The 21,730-nt window shown below is 41.8% G+C and overlaps 1 protein-coding gene across 1 annotated transcript in view; it reads left to right on the top strand.

Annotated features, from left to right (window-relative positions):
* MCTP1 (multiple C2 and transmembrane domain containing 1) overlaps positions 1-21,730 on the top strand; it is a 1,759,297-nt gene that overhangs the window by 729,119 nt on the left and 1,008,448 nt on the right. The gene's annotated exons all lie outside the window — the stretch shown is intronic.

Here is a 21,730-nt window from a genome sequence, read left to right as displayed (position 1 = left end):
TATGATTGCTCTATCAGAAGCCCAAAGTGATAATTGTATTCCATCCTGAAGTGTTGAATAATTGTGTCCACGCAGTACCTAATTGATACCTAATTCAATTAAATTTTTCCCAGCTGTTGAACATTTCTTATAATACCCACATAAGCTCAACAATATTTTTTTTGTTTACAGTATATTAAGCCTTGTTTGGTACGTTTATTGAAGGAACCTGCAGTATCCACCTAGAGTGAATTGATAATTTTCTCTCGTTTGTTTTTGACATATTTTATTCATAGCTCTCAAATGGACTCAAGACACGTTTGACACCATCAGCCACTCTCGTCTTTTTAGCTGCAATCATTTTGTATGCTGGGATTAAAAACATTGTAGCTATAATAGCATGAACAAAACTAAGAAATCCCAGTATACATGCAGAGGCTGTTGGCTAAATAGCAAGGGCTGGCTAGGATGGCTCCACTTGTCAGAAATGAAATGAAATGCCTATGAAAAAATACATAATTATAGTGATATTATTGATAGCAATGAGTAGATTTCAATCTGTCAGTTTCAACTGATATTGAAATACTCGACCAGCCTGAACTTACCATTAGGGTCCATCAAAATGATTGAACATTTAGAATCAGAGATTTGTGAGCATTCTCCAGATCGCAGCCTGTACTATCAGTAAGATCGTAAAATTGATTGATTCAATGGCTACTTATGCTTCTGTGTCCGTTTCATTGGTCATGAATTCTTTTTAATTTCTATTACGATTGAGTGCCTGCTTCAAACATGTGTCTGTTTGTACATAGATTAGGGTCACTTGTGAACTATTGAATGTCGAATTCTAGATTCTCTTCCTGATGATCCCATAACGTGGATATAAAGAGCAGTCGTCCTTGCTCCCTTGTACCAAAGTCTTCTGATCTCAAGTTGAAGATGTGTATAATATTTACCACATTTATTAAAGAATCCCCAATGGAACACCCACAACATTTCTCTTGAATTAGTCTTAAATCTACAAAGCTTTGATAAGTGTTACCTTCAGTTTTAGTATAAGTTACTGGTCTGATGTGCCTAAAAATACAACATTTGCAACTATATTTTTCCGAAATCTACAAATGTTCCACAATATGTTTGACAGTATGTAAAATAAGGTAATCTTGGATTTTTGCCTTTATAGTGTCCCGGTAAATCAAAGCTGTTACCTAGCCTATGGTACCAACATATTTTCAGGAAGCCCTAGCATTTCCGGCCTGTGAAGTTGATTACTGTGCATTGTTCAGCAGTGTTAAAAATTATCTGTTTATTCTTTCTTTTGTCATGAAACAATTGGAGAGAGAGAGGGTGAGAGGCACTCTTAGTCCCCCGGGTTAAGTATGCAAAACAAAGAAAGAGTGTCATATGCAACGGTGTCTGTGTAGAAACACAGAGGCAAAGACTGTGAAAAGGACTATAGAAAGATACCCTCTTGTAGACACATTGGAAACCTTCAAGGGTTTTATGGGAATCCCTCACTCACCAACCTGGTTGGTGACATGCTTCATCATCGGGCCCACCAGGAGAAGCCGAGTGCCTCCCTGGTGTGCTACAACGCCAGATTACTGCGGAGCTGGATTTGGTGACAGTGATGTGAAAAGTGATGTTAAAAATGTCTAATACTGTACCAACCAAAATGATTTATTTACTGGTCAGTTTAGACATGGTTAAAAAGGTATGTGTGGAAGAACTACCACTGATTATGATGGGAGTTTCCACTTAAAGTGGGGTCAACATGTTTCTGCCCTTTATAAGTGTAAGAATTACGTGGGCATTCGTCAGGACCGTGTAGCGTGTACCTTGGCGGTATGGGCGCGCTAAGGCCCACCCTAACCAAAGGACGCGAAAGTTAAAAATTGTGCTATGTGTAAAAAGGTGCAAAACAAAACACAAACCACAAGTTGTGGGATTTACCTCCACTCAGAGTAACCTGTATAGTCTGGAAAAGAAAGAAAGTTAAACATACATGTAGGACAAAGCAAATAATTAATGTTTGATCGTTTGTGGTTGTCTTGACAGTCTCTGCGTTCGAAACGCCATGGATTGGTCTAGAGATAGACCTAGTGCTATAAATCTATTTTAGTGCCAGAAGCGCTGTATGGTTGCCCAAGGGGCATTACAGGCATGTGGGCATGCACTATGGAAGGGACCAATCCTGGGCCGACCTCGGAACGAGGCTTGCAGGGCAAGCTTGCTCCGTCCGTGTGACTCTGGGGTGCGTCACAATGTCCTCAAAGAGAGATTTGACCCACCCCAGTACCCGACAGAGCGAGCTTGCTTCCCAAGCCTCGTTCCTATGCCGGCCCGGGATTGGTCCCTTCCGGACCATCTTTCCAAGCCTCTCTTTGAGGACATTGTGACGCACCCCAGAGTCACACGGAATGAGCGAGCTTGCCCTGTAAGCCTCGTTCCGAGGTCAGCCCAGGATTGGTCCCTTCCGGACTCTCCTCCCAAGCCTCTTTCTAAGGACAGCCCCGGATTGGCGGCCGATGCCCCACCTATCCTGGCCCCCACCGGCACTCCATATCAGCGTCCCGGCGCCGCGACCCACATCCACGGGGTCCGGAGCAGGAGAAGCTAGGTGCCAAGAGGGTGCTAGGCGTTGCGGGCGTAAGAATCCTTCGCATCAGTAACCCAGAGCTAAGTAAATGCCCTGTCTGTCACTACTGTCAGCCGTGTATTTTACGAGCCTTCATACAGCGCTTCTGGCACTAAAATAGATTTATAGCACTAGGTCTATCTCTAGACCAATCCATGGCGTTTAGAACGCAGAGACTGTCAAGACAACCACAATTGATCAAACATTAATTATTTGTTTTGTCCTACATGTATGTTTGTCTTTCTTTCTTTTCCAGACTATACAGGTTCCTCTGAGTGGAGGTAAATCCCACAACTTGTGGTTTGTGTTTTGTTTTGCACCTTTTTACACATAGCACAATTTTTAACTTTCACGTCCTTTGGTTAGGGTGGGCCTTAGCGCGCCCATACCGCCAAGGTACACGCTACACGGTCCTGACGAATGCCAACGTAATTCTTACACTTATAAAGGGCAGAAACATGTTGACCCCACTTTAAGTGGAAACTCCCATCATAATCAGTGGTAGTTCTTCCACACATACCTTTTTAACAATGTCTAAACTAACCAGTAAATAAATCATTTTGGTTGGTACAGTATTAGACATTTTTAACATCACTTTTCACATCACTGTCACCAAATCCAGCTCCGCAGTAATCTGGCGTTGTAGCACACCAGGGAGGCACTCGTCTTCTCCTGGTGGGCCCGATGATGAAGCATGTCATCAACCAGGTTGGTGAGTGAGGGCTTCCCATAAAACCCTTGAAGGTTTCCAATGCGTCTACAAGAGGGTATCTTTCTATAGTCCTTTTCACAGTCTTTGCCTCTGTGTTTCTACACAGACACCGTTGCATATGACACTCTTTCTTGGTTTGGCATATTCTTTCTTTTGGTCACATAGAGCATCAGCCCACCTCCTGGATCCTTCAATGTAAAGCCTTACATCAACATTTATCTCAGCATTTTCTGAGACTGTTTTACCAATGTCCACCATTTTTACTTCCACAGTGGTTCAAAGTGTAATCTCTCAGTGGTATAAAGTTCATTTGTCTACAGTGTTCCTTTTTTTTTTAACACAGCCTCTTCTTTTCAAAAGGGCCTATAGATATCCACCATCTAAGCAGTCTCTTAAGTGGTTTTAATGCTCACTACATATGTTCATTCCTAGACTGTTTTCAGCTTCTTTGGAGCTGCAAGACAAGTGTCTTGTGGACACTAATATTTCAAAGTTTATTTTGGTGTGTGCATCTTAGTTGGTGTTTCAAAAATACTCTCCTTTCCTACAATCATTCCATCCTTTCAGTTTTTAGGAGCTTATTACTGGATCAATATCTTCCTAGACAAAGGTGAATGCTAAATCTGCTTGTAGCCTTGATGGCACTGTTGCTTGAAGAGGTCACTGGAATTGTTGTCGTGCCTTATTCTTAATTTCATTAGTGCTCTCCATGTTTTTCTAAATAACCAAAGTTCCAGACCACATCGTATGATTACACTAACTCCTGCAATCACAAAGTTAAATGGCATGTTTTAACAGCCTTCTGGGAAAATTCTGTATAATCTTTGCTGCCACTATGACAGCTTTGGCGATGCACCAACTACTGCGTGGCTCCTAACTGAAAATCTTGCTTATTTTCATCCAGGATACAACCCTGCCATACCATAATTTATTTATATTTCTTTATTTTAGTTAACTTTTATCGCAATATGACTCGCTCTTAGTTCAAGAGAATCTGAAGTGGGCTGGGTTGGCAAACCAATAATATTGAATAATCTGTGTAGGAAACACTTTTGACTTCTAGGGCTAGCAGTATACAATCATATAATAGATTTGTGCACAGATTCAAACGATTATGTGAGTAATAGAATGCAAGGTTTATATCCTATGTGGTGTCCTTTGTTGGTCCTGTAGGGCACTCACATTTGAGTAATGGTGTCCTCATACAAAATCATAATGATATGTTGATGTTGGCAGTTCCAGTTTTTTTCATCATAGGCACGTAGAATCAATATTTCCAATGCCTAGTAGAAATCAAGGAGAAGCTCATATATTAGTATCTTTGTGTGTCCACTATAGGTGTCTATGATAAATAAAAGATGAATATTTCATCTGTGAAGTGCAGGATTGTTTTAGCATTATTTAGCTTAAAGAAGCAGCATAATGTAATGGCTTATGGTTGTTGGTATTATTCAGTTACTGTACCAAAATTCGAAGAAAATTACATTTCACAGAAAATGTGCTTTGTGATTTAGGTTCAATTATTTTTTAAGTTCTTGGGTAATTATGTAAGGGCTGGATGCTATGCCATTCTTCTGGTCCTCAGTTACCCCTTATTGTGACCAATTCCATATTATCTTCCATTTGCTATTATTCACTGTTTGACCTGTTAGTCTTTCTTTGTGATTTTTCTCTCTTCTTTATTTACCTCAAGTGCTGTTGTTCACCATGTCATTAGTAATATTAATTCAGCTTTTGAAATTCATTGAGTCACATGTGCGTTACAATATGTCAATGGTATCCTAGATTTCACCACTGTTGGATTGCAAAGGTCATTATGTATGCAGATGCATACAATAATACCAATAATCTGGAGGTTAATTTGATGAAAACAAGCATCTTTGGTAGTAAACACCATAAGTCAGGGGTTGCTTTCTTAATTATTCTAGGGTGGTGCATAACTCTGGTTATAAGTACAGGGTTTGTAGTTTGAGGAACTTCGCAGGCACAAAATATATCCTGAATAAATGAAAAGCAAAATTTCTACTCTACCTGCTGTACTAAAATCACTCTATTTTATTTGATGTGGTTCCCTTAGCAATCCCTACCAGTTGAATATTTCGAGAAAAGTATCTTCCATGCATGACCAATGGGACTGAGGCATACCTCATCTGCTTGACGTGCCACACAGTATAGTCTTCAGGTTTTTTTTTCTGCAAGCCAGCTTTGACTATTCAGTTACACATTTGGCTTGAATTTAATCTAATACGCCAACCTCAGGCACGGGTCCCGCTGTTTGTGCAGACTTGTCCTGGAGCAATGCTGTCCACATAAGATACAGTTAACAGACTGTTAGCGAATGCTATTAGTGACCCTTCCAATCATGAGTGGTTATAACTATGCATTGAAAAATCTTGTCGTTTATAAAGAGTGGGGTGAGGTCATCGTCTATTTGACTTTTAAGGAGGTGCTTAAGTTGAAACTTTATAGCAAAAACTTTGAAGTTGATATGCAATTTTTACTTATTCTTTACTTATAAGGGGCAATACAGATCTACTAACTAAACCTTAGAAAGTCTATGGTCTGGACATTTGAGATACATTCTGATTCTGTCTGGCTATGGAGGGTTTTGTCTTGGCTGGGTCACTTGTGAAGTTTTTTGATGGAATAATTAAATGCTTCTCCTGTTGGTTTATGGGGGTCTCAGCTATTAACAAGGCTCAGCCTTCAGATTTTAATTGATTATTGTTAACATGTTCTTAAGCAGTATTTTTCAGAAATGTCGAAGTAGGACCCCTTGTTTTGGGCCAATACCTAATGTTTGGGTGCTCCTGCCAGCATGAGAGGCATGAATTTTATCAAACAGGAGGGTTGTTACCGAATTCTATACCGTAAATGATTGTTATGGGGAGGATATCATATATCATATTTTATTAGTTTAGTAAAATATAGAATGATCTTTTAAAGATTCTTTCACATAATGTGTGTTTTTGATTGCACTGATTAATTTAATCAATACTAAAGTTCTACCAACCCTTGTAGGTGATCTGCACTCAAGCCCCTGCCACAACAGAGGATGGATTGATTGATGTACATAGCAACATCATAAGGGTGTTGTGTATGGGGTGGAGTCAATTTTGTTCTCTCAGCGGGCATTGATACTCTCCACCACTCTGTTCTGTTGGATTAAATAAATGAGAGTGCTTGCTTATAAAGAATTACCTTCTATGTTCCCTTTTAAAGTAAGTGTTGTGTTGTTTGTGGAGGCCCTGACTCAGAATACCATACATTGTTTAACAAGAGCAAGTGCTTAATTTGAGCCAATGGTAACTGGTGAGGCCCACCAGTACTCATTTTTGGGGACCGCCACTTATTTTTCCTCATCATGCATTTACTGAGAGCAAAAGAGGGAAAAACATACAAAGTGAAAACATGAATGAAGGAAAAAACAGAAAAACACTCACAAATGGAGACAGCAGGAACCTACAAGATTGAGATTAAGGGCCAGGAAGTGTCTGGTAGTCAATTAACGAGATGGGATGTTGATTGAAGACTACACGGCCTAAGTATATAGTGCACCAATATTTAAAAGTATGGTATGGGCTTCTGAGCAGAGCTTTGAGCACCATCACTCAATCTGTTATCAATTAAGCACAGAGAAGGGACATGCTTGTCTCCCACATAGTTAAATATTTCCTGGCAACCGCTGCATAAATTACTTTTACAAAAGGCAGTCAGTCCGATAATTACATGGACAATATGCACGTGATTTTTTAAATGATGAATGTAGCAAAAAAAGATTATTAGCTACATTTTTAAGGAAATCAAATCTTGGATTACGTTACATTGGCTATTAACTTTAAAGTTTTGTCTTTGATCATGGTGACATGAACGGAAGTGGCCTCCACCCTGTCACTCACCAACTATTTCAATAGGAATATGAGAATCTACCAAAATGCTCTGCTTGACCCGGTGTTTCCGTGAGGGAAGACACAACAAAATAACGGACTACTTTAACCTAAATGAGGACACAGAAGACTCCATAGGAACCTTCTGGGAGGCCTTCAAGGTGGTCATACGGGAGGCTTGTATAGCCCTGCAGGCGCGGGGTGCTCAAAGACAATCCACTCTATCCACAATCGAGGGTGAACTCCGCAAACTGGAAAGTAAATATTACATGTCCCAATCCCCTAAAACACTAGCCAAAATAAGAGTAAAATTGACGGAATTCCAAGAAGAGGCAGAAAGGGGAACTAAATACCGGCATAAATATGCACAAGCGCGCAGATATGAAGTGGGAGATAGGCCAGGGAAGAGACATGTTGGCCTTCTGAGACCACCTAGGGGCTCGGCATATATCACTGAACTTCACAACCCAGATGCACCACCATCCCATACACCACCAGAAATACTGCAGTCTATGACTACTTTTTATCCTTGTTTACGACCCAGACAGACCCATCTGTTCCCAACGTTACAACTTACCTGGACACACTGGAGCTACTGTGGCTTGACAGGGCACACCAAGAGTACTTATAAGTCCTGTTTACAGTGGATGATATATGACAGGTTAATAAACAGCCTACCGGCATACAAGGCCCCAGGTGCAGATGGACTAACTGGTAAATATTATAAGGAATACGCAGACCTTCTAGCACCACGCCTTCTGCAGGTATACCAGGAGGCTCAGGAAACTGGTATATTACCACAATCTATGCGAGAGGCGACAATAATTACCCTTTTAAAGCTGGATAAAGATCCTACAAAATGCGATTCATACCACCCACTCTAGCTAATAAACCTAGACTAAAAAATCTAAGCAAGCTCCTAGCAAACAGACTACAACCCCTGCTCCCACAATCTGGGTTTATACCGGGCCGATCCACAGCCCACAACCTGTGCACGCTTTTTGCACTTCTGCACTACATGGACCCCCACGTGTCAGCCATAGCAGCCCTGTTAGATTCCACGAAGGCTTTCAACTCCTTAGAATGGAACTTCCTTTTCACACTTTTAACCTGGCTAGGGCTAAGTCCCATCTTCATACGGCAAATCAAACTACTGTACACTAAGCCAACCGCAAGAGTAAAAGTAAATGGGCAAATATCTGAACCAATAAGTCTCACACCTGGTACGCGGCAGGGTTGCCCACTCTTGCCCCAACTCTTTGGGGTTTGCTTGTGTCTATGTACGCGGACGACATGACTATTTTTAGATACACCCTGGGGTGAACTTCGCACCCGTGACTTGAGAATTGGTGCGATATGGAGGCCAAATCCACAATAATGCTATTAACGTACTGTACCACCCCGTTCAATACTGAATATCCAATCAAATGGGCAAACAACCGCCTAGATATTTGGGGTTTTGGATCAGCAGAAATGTTCAGGGGATATGGACCACAATTTACGGAAGGGTTATGGACTGGATAGACGAAAAAATACACAGATGGAAGCACTTACCACTCTTACTGGCTAGCCGCATCGCCATAACAAAAATGATCATCCTTCCCAAACTTTTGTATCTGTTTGTAAACATACCAAGGCCCTTAACGGCACATTTTTTTAGACATCTTATATCCAGTGTGATTGAACTGGTCTGGGCCGGGAAACAGCCCCGGATAGCTCGGAATGTCCACACACTGCCGTTTGTGCAGGGTGCTTTGGGGCTCTGGACTTTGAATTGTATGCATACTGTGCTTAGGCACAATTCATGCACTTCTGGCAACACCCAAAACCATTTTAACCGCATGTTGCAATGGAACAAGATAAGGTAGCTCCCTTGCACACAGCCATCTTTCAAAAAATTCAAACGTCCAAACCATGAAATAGATACAGTGGAAGCACTGAGATGGGCGTGGAAGGGACTTACTAAGAGAGCGCACCAAGAGGTGCTATCGCACCATCCATTCTAGACAAGGCTATGAAACTCAGAGCAACATCTCATAATATAATGAATGGCGGAGACCTATTGCCGGATGGCACATTTATCACACTACAGCAAATGTGCAGTACACCACAATGCTCCGCACTAGACATGCTCCTGTACTACCAGATAAGAGCGACATTCATGGCCAGATACGCTACATTTCTAGGGCCCCCCCCATCCCTGACACTAACGGCATTGGAACACATTACCACGGTCACTTCCACCCACAAATTAATCACACGCCTCTGTACCATTACACAAGTCCCCTATTACTGTTCCACAGTCCCTTATAGCATGGGAAGCGAACATGGGCATAAACATCACCGTCAGCAGTGGTCATTTTGCTGAAATCAATTGGAGCAACTATCCCCAAACTACCGCCTAATGCTCATACATTTAAATTATTTGCATTGCTTATATCGCACACCAACGCAGCTGCACTGTATGGGACTCCACCCTGGCACACAATGTTGGAGATACGGATCCCTCCAGGCCACCTTCACACACTTCACTTGGGAATGTCAATCAATTGCTGCATTCTGGCACACAGCGCTCACTCACATAGAGAAAATGACCGCTCAATCAATACTGAGGTCCCCAATGGTGGCCCTGTTGGGCCATGTTCAAAATTGTCCAAAGGCAGTGAGGAAACTCACAGAGTTATTGCTGCTCCTGGCAAAAAATACAGGTGGCAGTACACTGGAAAAAGCCCACACCTCCAACGATCAGAGCATGGGTGAGTGATATTGTCTAATGTAAAGACCCACTGTCACACTTTTGGGAACTAAGGCCAAGTAGATCCCGCCCCAGGGACATATGGTAACCCTTTACCAATTGGCTCAGAGCGGGAGGAGAAGAAGAGTGTTAAAGCGGGGGAGAGGGTTCAATCGAACCCAGCAGGTCATAACAGTACACTATATGAACACGAGAGACGATCATGGTCCGTGAGGGACGGAAAGGCAATAAAGGTGAGCCACACCACAAGAGAGCCACCATTTTAACTGGTGTAGTGTGATAAGTAGAGTGTTGTAACTGTGATCTTATACACTGTAATGCACAATGTAGCATGGATTTAAAGTAAAAATGGCGGTTTTTTTCTTCACCCAGCTACATCTCTTTTTGCTTGTATCCCCCTTTCCCTTGATTAACATGTTGTTTTCTTTGATTACTGAAAAATTCAATAAAAAGCTCAAAAAAATCTAAATAAGGATATATGAGAATCTACGACCCAAACTGAAGTTTTAAACCCTCAAACAAGCCATCCCCACTAGTCTAAAAGGTCAAAAACATTAGGGCAGTGGAGTTAGTCATCCAAAGCCTGGAATAATATAGTTTTTACTTTTAGGAATCAAGAACTTTGTTTAGCACTGTAGTCCTCTTATTTCTTTTATGTTTGTTTAGTGACTATGTGCCCTCTGTGGTCTTAGGTGCGAAGGTGCCCAATAAACGCAGTGGATTCTAATTTGGATTTGAAATAATCATCGCTTGGCTGTGACTACCTCCGTTTGTTGATTTATGGGTCCTTGAAACATGTAATACAGAGACCAAATTGCTGTTTGGTGTGTTTAGCTTCTGTGTTTAGCACGGTGAGTTGTCTTTGGCTATTATGGTCCAAATTATCTTTGTTTTACTAATGATGATGGTAAGTGACTCTTCCAATTTTCAGAGGACAGCTGTCTCCCATTTTACTAGTGCACCGAACTGTAATATATAATATATTTCAGTATGTCAAATTGCATCGATGTAGCACCTCATGTTCAGCACACAATCAAATTCACTGGTTAATTTTATAGCAGGTTTGGGTGTACGCTGCTTGTGAGGTTTGCATTTAACAACAGCAAATGTGAGTGTTTGACAACTGTCTTTTCATTGTTCTGGATAGGAGAGATTTCAAGGAACTATTGAGTTGGAGGTGGAAACTGTTGAATTCTGTAATGTAGAGCCCTGGACATTAAAAATGTAATTTCTTTGTCTGTAGATATTGATTTCCTGTCCTATAATAGTCTCGACATTTTTATGCTTTTGTTTAAGGTTATTCAATTCGGCTGTACTATCCTGCGAGGCAGCACAGTGTTCCAGAGCATGGCGACTTGTACTGTGAGGGCTCTGATACTTTGCTTTTGTTTTCTCAAGATTGATTGCCATGTGTTGAGTTTAGGTTGATCAGAGGTTCTTGGCTGAATTAACTAAACATCCTTAAATTATTCTGGAAACCAAGCCTTTGATATCGAATTGTGTCCCTTGTTTTTGTTTCTTCAGCTGGTGATCTTTGTAACCTATGATGCAGAAGGTGCAACAAAGGATTGGGGAGGAGTATGGAATTCACTCTACTTGACCCTATTTCTGTCTGACTTTCAGGTTGCGGCTGGGTGATTCAAGGTTATTCATATTTCCTGGGCTTTCAGGGATCTGTAGTCATTTTGGCAGATCATTGTTCACGTTTGTGCATATTCTATTGATTATTGTTGGGGGGATTTCTATTGAGATGTATATCTCTTTGTTTCCTGTGTTATAGTTAGCCAGAAATGTACACGAGAAGGCTCTTGGACTATTATGAGCATCCTCTGGATTTGAGATCTCCAATCAGCATGGACATTTAGGTATTACTCAAGAGGGTAATATTTCACTTTAGGAGGTGTTATAAGCCAACAACATCTGAGTATGTTACAGCATTTTTTCAGCCATTCTCCTTTAGACCATTGGCAGAAACTTGTTCTGTTAGAACAAGTACTTTACATATGTGGCTTATCTTCATTGGCCGATGCCCTTGAACCCATGTGCATGTCTCTATTGATATACGTCCTTTTGACCTTTTAAATCATGTAATTTCACCTACCAGAACTTGGACGTCTAAATCTGAATTCGGGGAATTTTAAACGTTGAACATCTTTAGATCATTTGTTGCACTGAATTTCTAATGAGTCCAATGTCTAAATTAAGAAACCATTCGATATGTAATGATTGGCAGACAATTGTCTATTCTACAGCTGAGTGGTAGAACCCATGAGTGCACTTATGGGGTGAATGAATGAATAAATGGTTTAATTTTTTACGTTAATAAAAACCATCACTATATTGCCATAAACACAAACAAAAACATATAAAATTGGGCTGTTAAGTTCAAGTTTTTAGTTAGTCTGAAAATTACCATTTTCACCAATTTTTATAAAATACATATTAATATTCAACACTGTAATGGACCCAGGCAATCTAAAAGCATGAGATGCAAAATAAATATGTATTCCTTGCTTCAATTAGTATAAAATGCTTGACATTAAAAATCTCGGGTCTAACCACTGAAGAGTTTGAACTGCTATAATACATTAATGCATACCGTTTGATTGATCATCGTTTCATCTGATAGTACAAAAGATGCTCTCCATTAAAGTATCAGCTATTAAATCATGGGAAATGTAAAAGCAAATTATACTGATTATCTGGGTTCTTCGTCGATAAGGTGCCACTAAAACATCCATGTTTTATGCTATTCCCAGTGAGACCTAGCATTATTTAAGTTGTTTTGCCGTGCAATATCAAAAATGTCAGCAATTTACAGTTGATCTGGGTGTCCGAAGGATCAAGCCTCATTATTATGGACATCTGACAGGTTGGAATCCGCCGTTCTTTAAAATGGATTTCAGCAGTAAAGTATGTGCTTTCTTTAGGGCTGTGCATATGCAAACCAAATGTATGATGTCTTCCTTCTGCATGTATTAGAACCTTTGTGTTTCCATGCTAGTTGGTCAGCCAGCGATGACAATACCTCTAACCGAATGGCCAAGAGCTTTCTCCGTAAATATGCTGGATATGTCCTGCTGCAGTATGCTGCTAGCTTTAAAATGTCATAAGATTGCAGTACCATCCAGGTGTGTGACCAAGCTGTTAGTGTGCGCTTGTAGATCAAATAGGGGTCATTTTTCAAACACTGCCATAAGGCAATGACCAGTGGGCTGCTATAATTTGACCGTATTTTGTGCCATGTTTTAATGGTGAAATATCTTCTCCCGACGATTTGCTGCATGAGCCCACATTCCAGGCGAACTTGTGCAGGAAAGGGCACTCGGCCAAAGCCCAAAACCTTGCTTAGAAATATTTTTTTGCAGTTTGTCCAGAGTTGAGGCATCTTTTCCATGGATAACAGGACTCGCATATGCCACAGTTGGAAGATATTTTGCAGCGACAACGGTCAGTAGTGGCTTTAAAGAGGGACAATCCAACTTCTTAGCAAGAAAGCAAAAGGCGTAGGTCAGGGCCTTACTTTTCTTTACCATATACTGTTTATGCACCTGGAAGTTAAATTTGTTATTGATGTAGAGACCTAGGTTATTTGTAGTTGCTAATCTCTTTTAAACATTAATCTCCTAGCTTGATCTTAAGGGGAGGGGTGGGCAGGTCCTTTCCAGATTGACATTGTTTTCATCTTGGTCAAACTATTTCCAAATTATTGGCCACAGTGTATTCTGCAAATTCTGCAATTGATCTTTGCATTCCACCCTTCTGTGGCTTAATAGGACATAAGTGGTCCAAGTCTCGGAGGGTGAACATTTACTTGGTCAAGCCTGGGGGATAGGTCAGCCATAAAGATGTTAAACAGGAGTGGGGCAAGAACACACCATTGTTGAACACCGATCGCTGTTGGTATTCTGTTGGTATTCTGCTGGAAAGCCTCGTCACATCTGCCAGCTTGATTTGAATCCAGGTGTATGGATAGAGTTGCTCAATGGCTCACAGGGATTTGCCGTGGATGCCCAACCACTGTAGCTTTCCCCACAGGAGAGCTAGGTCCACCCAATCAAATGCAGCTTTAAAATCTATGAAGCACAGGTGAGGTTTTTTCTTTAAGCGCTTGCATTTGGCCGCAATTGTTGTTACCACTAATGTATTTATGATGGTTCTGTAGCTTTCCGAAACCCTGTCTGGTTGAAAGAGGCCAGATTGTTAGAGTTGGACCACTCAACTACATTTTCCAGGATTAGTGGAGCATATTATTTGGCTTATGAGTCGATAAGCACAATTAATCTATAGTTTGCTGGGTTGGATCGGTCCCCTTCCTTTAACATCGGGTTTATTATCGACCCTCTCCAGCTGTGGGGAATTTGACCAGTTGACTCCACCTTGTTGTAAAGTGCGCTTAGTGGGTTGGCCCAACATTCAGGGTCTGGCTTATAAATGGCCTGCGGGATGCCATTTGCACTTCGTTCTGCCATGATCACTTTTTTGTACAATATTGACTCCCTGGTACGGGTGTTGTAAATGTCAACACATCTTTTGCATCATTAGCCCTAGCATCCTTACTTTGCTCTGAAAAACATTTTTGTTTAGCAAAGCTCTTCGTCAAATGGGCTACCCAATCATTTTCGGAGACACTTGAGCTATTTACTAATCTTGCTTCCCTACTAATGCCTTTAACGGTTTCCCAGAAGGCTCTTGTGTTGGTTCATTTAAAGTTATAGAGGAGCCTTGCCCAGAACTCATCAGATTTTGTTTTCTGCTCTGGCCTAGGTTGGTTTAATATCTTTTTTCAGGTTTTTGTGTTCTCCCATATATTTGTTTTGACAGTAGATTTCCTGACTTTCCTGATTACTTGTCTTAGTTCTTTTCTCAGGTTTAAGGTTTTCTCTGTCAAGCTCTGTGTTGCCAGATTATGTGCCTTTTTTCTGGGGGTAATTATTACTGAGCAGTGCATTAGCAGTGGTGTTGAAACAATGTCCATATTTTTATTGGGTTGCATAAGATGTTGTACTGGACTCTAGTATTGCTTTCGGCTTGGTGGCCAGCTTCAGGAGGGATTGATGTGACCATTTTAGGCGTTTCAGGTTAATCCTTTCTAGGGACCCAGTTTCCACAGGGAGGTGTCTTGCTGAATTTAAGCTCAACTGCAGTTTTTGGTACGAATGGTCGCTTTGCATGAAGCTTTTGATTTTACATTACTTTAACTGCTGAAGTAGTGGAAAGGATAAAATAGTATGGTCGATTATTGATCCTAAGGTCCCTCCATAGGGTTTGAACCGGGGAGGGTTTTTATCATCAGGAGTACTGCCATTAATAACCCTTAAGCGTAGATGTTCAAGGGCAGTCACCAATTCTTTCCCAATGCAATCAGATCATTTTCGAGGATGGCTGGCCAGTAGATAAACTATCCAGATTGTATTTTTGGCTGCCAGTTGCTCATCCTCATCCGGTGTGTATATTAGGTTGGTTTTGAAATCACCTTTCACCAATATTTGCCATCCATGTGGGATTCATGAATCTTGTTTCTGTTATCTTATGAGTTAGTTTCTTAAATATTGCAGACTTTCTTTGTGTATTAAGATGCGCTTCAAACTTTAATAGTATTATCGGGGTTACTAGATGGTTGTTGGTAGGTAATTGCTCTGATGTTATTCCTAATGTCGTTGAAACATAGATCGCGAGTTGCCCTCCCAGATTGATGTAGATTGTTTGCACCAACATGATGGAGCATGTAACCAGCCAATTGCTTTGGATTGGTTAGCCAGGTCTATTGCAAGACTATGATGTCGTACTAACCCCAATTTGATGGTAATGCGCCATCAGTAAGTTTGTTCTTTGTTCCAGGTGAGAATGCTTACAGAAGTCTCCACTTAATTTTTTGTCACTTGGTTTGAAAGTAATTCCTTCCGTGGGGCATTTATGACAGATGCTAGCCAGCACCATTGCTCTTGAGTCTCATCTGCTGTTTCTTTCTTCAATTGGGTGCCTATTCCAGTTGAGCAGCATGCATTTTGTAAGACTGAATACACAGGAAGAGTTTGGCTCTGGTCCGAAGTTAGCAAGGGTGATGGATAGCCCTGTTTAGTAGGTTTTAAACCGTTATACCCCAGGATTCAAGCTGTTGTTTGTGCTGTTGACTAGGACGGCTATCTCCTCTGATCTCCATGTAGTGAGAGTTTGCTCTGAATGGCTGTGATTTTCATTTGGCAGAAATCTAACCAATATCAAATCCGTTGATTTAATGTTCCGCAGTGTCGCTATTACTGTGAGCATCCTCATGATGTTTCTCCTGGTCAAAACGTCCTTCTGGCCTTGGGACACGTATTGAGGTGCTAAAACTATTTGCTGACTGTCACTGTCTATATCCTGAGAAGGAGCGCCTAAAACTGAAGTGCTCAGTGACAGGTCCAAGTTGGTGTTGTGTTGCTTCATTCTGTTTGCTCCCCCTGCACTTTGGGTATGAATTTTTATCATAATCTTGCAGCTTGCAGGGGGTTCTCTCCTTGGAGCTCCTGCTTTACCATCTCAATGGGATTACCTTCTTGCAAGGTGTAAGCAAATAGGATTATATCATTTGCCTGCGTGTTGCTTTCAGTACGTTCGGTCCCGTTGGTTTTGTACTTGCGATAAGGGAGGGCATATTCTTTTTCCATCCTCGGGCCAGGCCCACAATTCATGTTCACGTGCATGATCCTTCCTGAAGAGTTAATTTTTGTGTGGTGACAGGGGAGGCTGCTTGACTTATCAGCTGGCACACTGACCAGGCTGAATAAAGATTACAGCTGTGCCTCTTGCTTAGTGCGTGGCCTGCAAAACCGGGGATTTCAACTTTGTGTCTGGTTCATCGGGTGTTTCGAGTACAGTGTCTCTTAGTTGGATCATTGGGGTTGCTGAGGATTTTTAATATTTCTGCGTAGCAGTAAAGATAGTGCATAGATTGTTACTTAGTGCACCATTCTTCACCGTATGATAGGGATTCTTTCTTGCCTTCCTAGCACGCTTCCTTTGTCTTTTGGTTTGCACTGGGGTCTTGATTTTACATGATTCAGTGGCCTCGGTCAAAGACGGTTCAGGCGGGGAGGGTTCCTGCTCAGTTGTCTTCGATTTCGCAGGAATTGTGCATTGGATATTATTCACTTTTTTTTTTTGCTGCTTGTCGGTTATTGGTGCTTGTAAAGTGCTGGAGTGCACCTGGTAGGTATTATTGGCTTTTCACTGTATTCAGCACATTTAAGATGGCAGTTAGAATAACTGGTAGAGAGCCTTTTTAGGTTTCGACCTGGCCGTAGCACCTGCGAAGCAGGTGCTCCGCCCAGGGCGAAATCTTATGATCCTACACTATGGGGCTTCGTCCCCCCTCTGTCTTCCATTGGCTAGCTCCATAAATGGAGGCTAGCCATTGGAAGAGATTGGCTGTCAATCATGCTTTCCCTGTGAAAACGCGATTCGGGGGCGTTTCCGTGTGTTTTTTAAGTCCTGCCCTTTCCTCTTCCTATTGGCTGGAATTTTACCTTCCAGCCAATGGGAAGGGGAGAGCACGAAAAACACGCCCCCGAATCTGCCGGCCAGGACAACCCCGTGACGTCATTCCCCGGGCCGCGCTGGGATTGGCTGCCGGCCCGGGACCTGACTTGTTTTTGCCTGAGCCTACCGATCAGGTTTGGGCTTATTTTACCGTCAACATAATGCATTCCATAAGTCTATGCAATACACCATAATACCCTCTACTTCGTATGAAGGAAAGTAAAAGGTTTACCTGTGAATCGTAACATGGAAGCAGCCATAATGAATTGAATTCATAAATAACTTTACTTAGCATGTTTAAAAAAAGACAAACGAACAAAAACGAGAGTAACAAAGAAAGGACTTGTTTAATTGATGATGCCACAGCTCCATTCGAAGTAAAATACATTGAAAGCTGGCATTACGCACTGAGGTTGAACGTTTCGTTTATCCAGCCAACGGGCTGCCGTTAAATCCACGGGACCGACAAGTTTTAACTTGGCACGACAGATTGGCTGTCCAAACTAAGCTATTTTGGCCTAGAACGAGCACAGACCCCAATCCAAGATGGCCTCCATTTCGAAGTCCTTGCAGTGGTGCCATCTAGTGGTGATCGCCAGTACAGTTGTAGTTTTGCTCCTGCTGCCAGCTCAGTGGGTACTGCTCTGCCAGTGCTCTACTCCTGGATGCTGTGCCTCGGTTGGCAAGTTCAGCAGACTTAACTAGCAGCAGCAGCCTCCCTTTAAACACCCTGATCATGGCTCCACTGGTGCTGCTCGCCTTTCTGCTGGTGCTGCCCCTGCTGCCGGCGGCCGAGGGCCCCCTGTAGCCGTACGATCAACTCTACGACAGCGGGGTGGAGGCGTTCTACCGGGGGGACTGGGCCACGGTCATCCTGCACATGGAGAGGGCGCTGCAGAGCCGGGCGGCCACGCGCACACACCGGGCATGGTGCCGGGGGCACTGCGAGGGTCTGATCGAGCCTGGCCCCCCAGAAGACCCCCGACCCCTGAAGGACCTGCGCTTCTTCCACTCCGTGCTGCACCGGGCCGACTGCCTGAAGACTTGCGAGCTGCGGCTGCTCGGGGCCCCCTCGAGCCTCTACCAGATCGCTGAGGAGCTGGAGCTCGAGTTCAACAAGAGGAGACCCTACAACTACCTGCAGGCGGCCTACTTCAAGGTGAGAGGGATTCCAAGAGTGTTGGGGCTCACAGTGCATTGTTGGAACACCAGAATCTATCTCTGAAATGGAATGAAGTACTTTTATACTCTTGTACATTTGGTGCATTCTGGGAGTTGTAGTTCCAGCAGTACCAATTGGCGTGAGGAGTCTTTTATACCTTTTGGGGAACAATCTTTGGGGGCAGGTAGACACGCAGAAATAGTGTTGGAGTTGGGGACAACAGCAGCAATAGTGTGGCAAAAATCTGGGTGCCAACCAAGTAGTAGGGTATCAGCTAAGGACTCGGAGAGGTTCAAGCATTGGTAGTTGCTGTGTGGAGGTGGGCTATAGAACGAGAGCCACCCATGGCACTGTGAGCATTAGTCATAAAGACAAGTGTTACGAGGGGGGGGGAGCTATACAATGAAGGGTCTTGCTTCGAGGCTGTGTAAAAGAAGCCTGTCTGGTGGCAATCTGGACCTTGTCTGAGTAATGCAAAGTAGTTCGATAAAATAGAAAGTGAGCTGCACTTTGTGAGGCACCAGTCCATAAGGTATATGCACAGCTCCTTATCAGCCCACACCTCGGAGCTTACGCATATCAGTGTTATATCCATCACTTGGCGCTGGTTTCTGTGGGGGCATACACAATTCATTGCCTCCATTACCCGCTGATGATCCTTTTCACAGTAGTTTAAGGAGTCGTCATTATCTTAGTTACAACTCATGCATCACTTAGACTAACGTTTTAAGCAGTGTGCTACCCGTTCGCAAAGCGCTTTGATGCCTCGTCAGTAGGTGCTAACGATAAATATGACTACAATACAGAAGGGTGGCATACTTCCAGATGTCCAGTGAGTGCCCATGCCCTACGGCTCCGCATTATCTCCATGAGTGACTTCACATGCATCATAGTCTTGCGATTGTCAAGGTTCTCCAACAGCACCAGCTCAGTCACTTTTCGCATGTAATGGAGTATTTTGATCTGGCAAAATAGGTTGTCTGGGAGCTACCCTTTTTATCAGGAAAAGGATTGGGTCAACAATAGCAAAAATTCAGAGTTCCTTCTCCTGGATTCACTATTTATCAAATCGTTAATTAGTCATGGGGTCTTCCCTAGAGAAGCAAGGGGGTTTGTAGTGTTACAGTAGTTACCAAATTTACACTTCAATGAAAATGGTGCCCACAGGTATCAGTAAAAACATGAAACAATAGTGTTGTTGTATAAAAATATTGATCAATTATTTATTTAAAAAACATAATGCAAACAATTTATAATAAGTCACAACATGTACAAAATTACAAATTTATTCTAGGTTTTTACAAACGCAAAAAACATTCATCATTTTAAAAAGATTATTATTAAAACATCATACTGTCAATTATACAATGGTTTTTGTTAAAAATTACTGGGACATAGGAACGAAAAAGTGTCGACGCGGCGTTTCGGTGCCTCTTTATTTTGCACCTTCTTCAAGGACTCGTTCACGATTCAGTTATTCTACTCTGAAAACATACAGTGATACATAATGTTAGGCCCATATTTTCGTACATTTGCACATAGATATTTAATAACATTTCTAGACTTAGCTAATATTTGGTAACTATGAACATCAATACAAGCGCCCTGCGGTTTCTTAGCATTCATTTTGTTAAAAGAATGCCAGGGATGGAATACATCCCTTGTGTTATGGGGGGTCTAATTGTTGTTATTTAGACACCTAGTGTTCTACTCCTTACAGGTTCTCACTTTCAGGGTAGATATATCGCCTTAGTGGGTTCTTTGATTTTTTTAAATTTCAAACTGAACCCTTTAACTTACCCAGGTGCGAACATCCTGGTGATCTTTCTTGTATTTCAGATTGAACACGTTTCTTCTTGTGCTCGCTGTCTTTCCTTATCACTTATTTCTAAGGAAAATTGTATCGTAGGTCATGATCGATAACTGTGTTTGTTTTTTACTTTAACTGTTGTTTTTGCACTATAATGAACTTATTCCAAAAAATTTTTACCTTATGCAAGTGTCTTTGGTTGAGCGTCACTTGTTTTGGTAAAGATTAGGGACACGCTTCAGTCCTGTTAAGAGGATGTATTCTGGTTATACCACTGGTTATCTAGTGTATTTGCTCTAACATTCAACATATTTTTGCAACTAAAACAGCATGTTACTGGCTGTCTAGAGGCTCTTTTTAGTCTAAATTTAACGTGACATTTCTTACCGGTCCGCTTTACTCTTGGTCTTTTAAGAGTGATGGAGGACGCCTCTGGGAGCTACCTTCTGATAATTTCATCCACCATTAACTCTGTGAAATACATTTTGTTATATTTATTACTCTAGTGCCCTAACTTCTGTCACTCAATTCTACTTTGCAGGGGAAATGTATTACCTGTATGGTTAGAATGAATACATCTTAAGTTTATTTCTTTCTCCTTATAGCTTCTTCTTTGTGGGGCTTTTTTATCACATTAGCGGTCCACTCTATCAGGGAGAATCAGAAAATACTCACATTTAGTCAAGCATTGTCTTGTTATATTCTACTCCTAAGTTAACTGTAACTGTTATAAATTATTTTAGCTTAGTTCAACTCTTAGGGAGTACCTAAGTATAGCCATGTTGTTAGTAGTCAGAGGGGTCCTTTCTCACTTGCTCACCTGTCAAGGATAGCTGAACTGCACAGCGTCCTCCACCTTCCTGGGCTCGTTTGGAATGAATGATTGCTGTTCTAGACCCTCCTTTTTATACTACATCTTATTGGGTAATTACTTGCACCTGTGGTTAATCATTCCATCTGTTGTGTTCGATGGATGTTTTTGGTTGGGCACACCGGTCGCCATCTTGTAGTGCCTTTTTTAGTTAATATACTTGTTACTGTTCCTTGTGATTGTGGGTCTCTCTATTTTTTAAGTATCTATGAATGGGTTTCTTCTTGTCTTATATCAATTCCGTGTATTTACGGCATTAGACCATTTAAAACAGAGCGTTCTTGCGGACTTTTTTGAATTGTCTCTATTCGGTGTTAATTTTTATATAATACTCGCGTATTTTTGCTTTTGATAGTACCAGCGTATCTTTGTTTTTTGTTGTACCAGTGCTCACT

Source organism: Lissotriton vulgaris, chromosome 3_1 (assembly GCF_964263255.1).
Source record: "Lissotriton vulgaris chromosome 3_1, aLisVul1.2, whole genome shotgun sequence".
In the NCBI taxonomy this organism is placed as follows: domain Eukaryota; kingdom Metazoa; phylum Chordata; class Amphibia; order Caudata; family Salamandridae; genus Lissotriton; species Lissotriton vulgaris.
The sequence above is the reverse complement of the archived record's forward strand: the minus strand, read 5'-3'. Positions and strand labels throughout refer to the sequence as shown.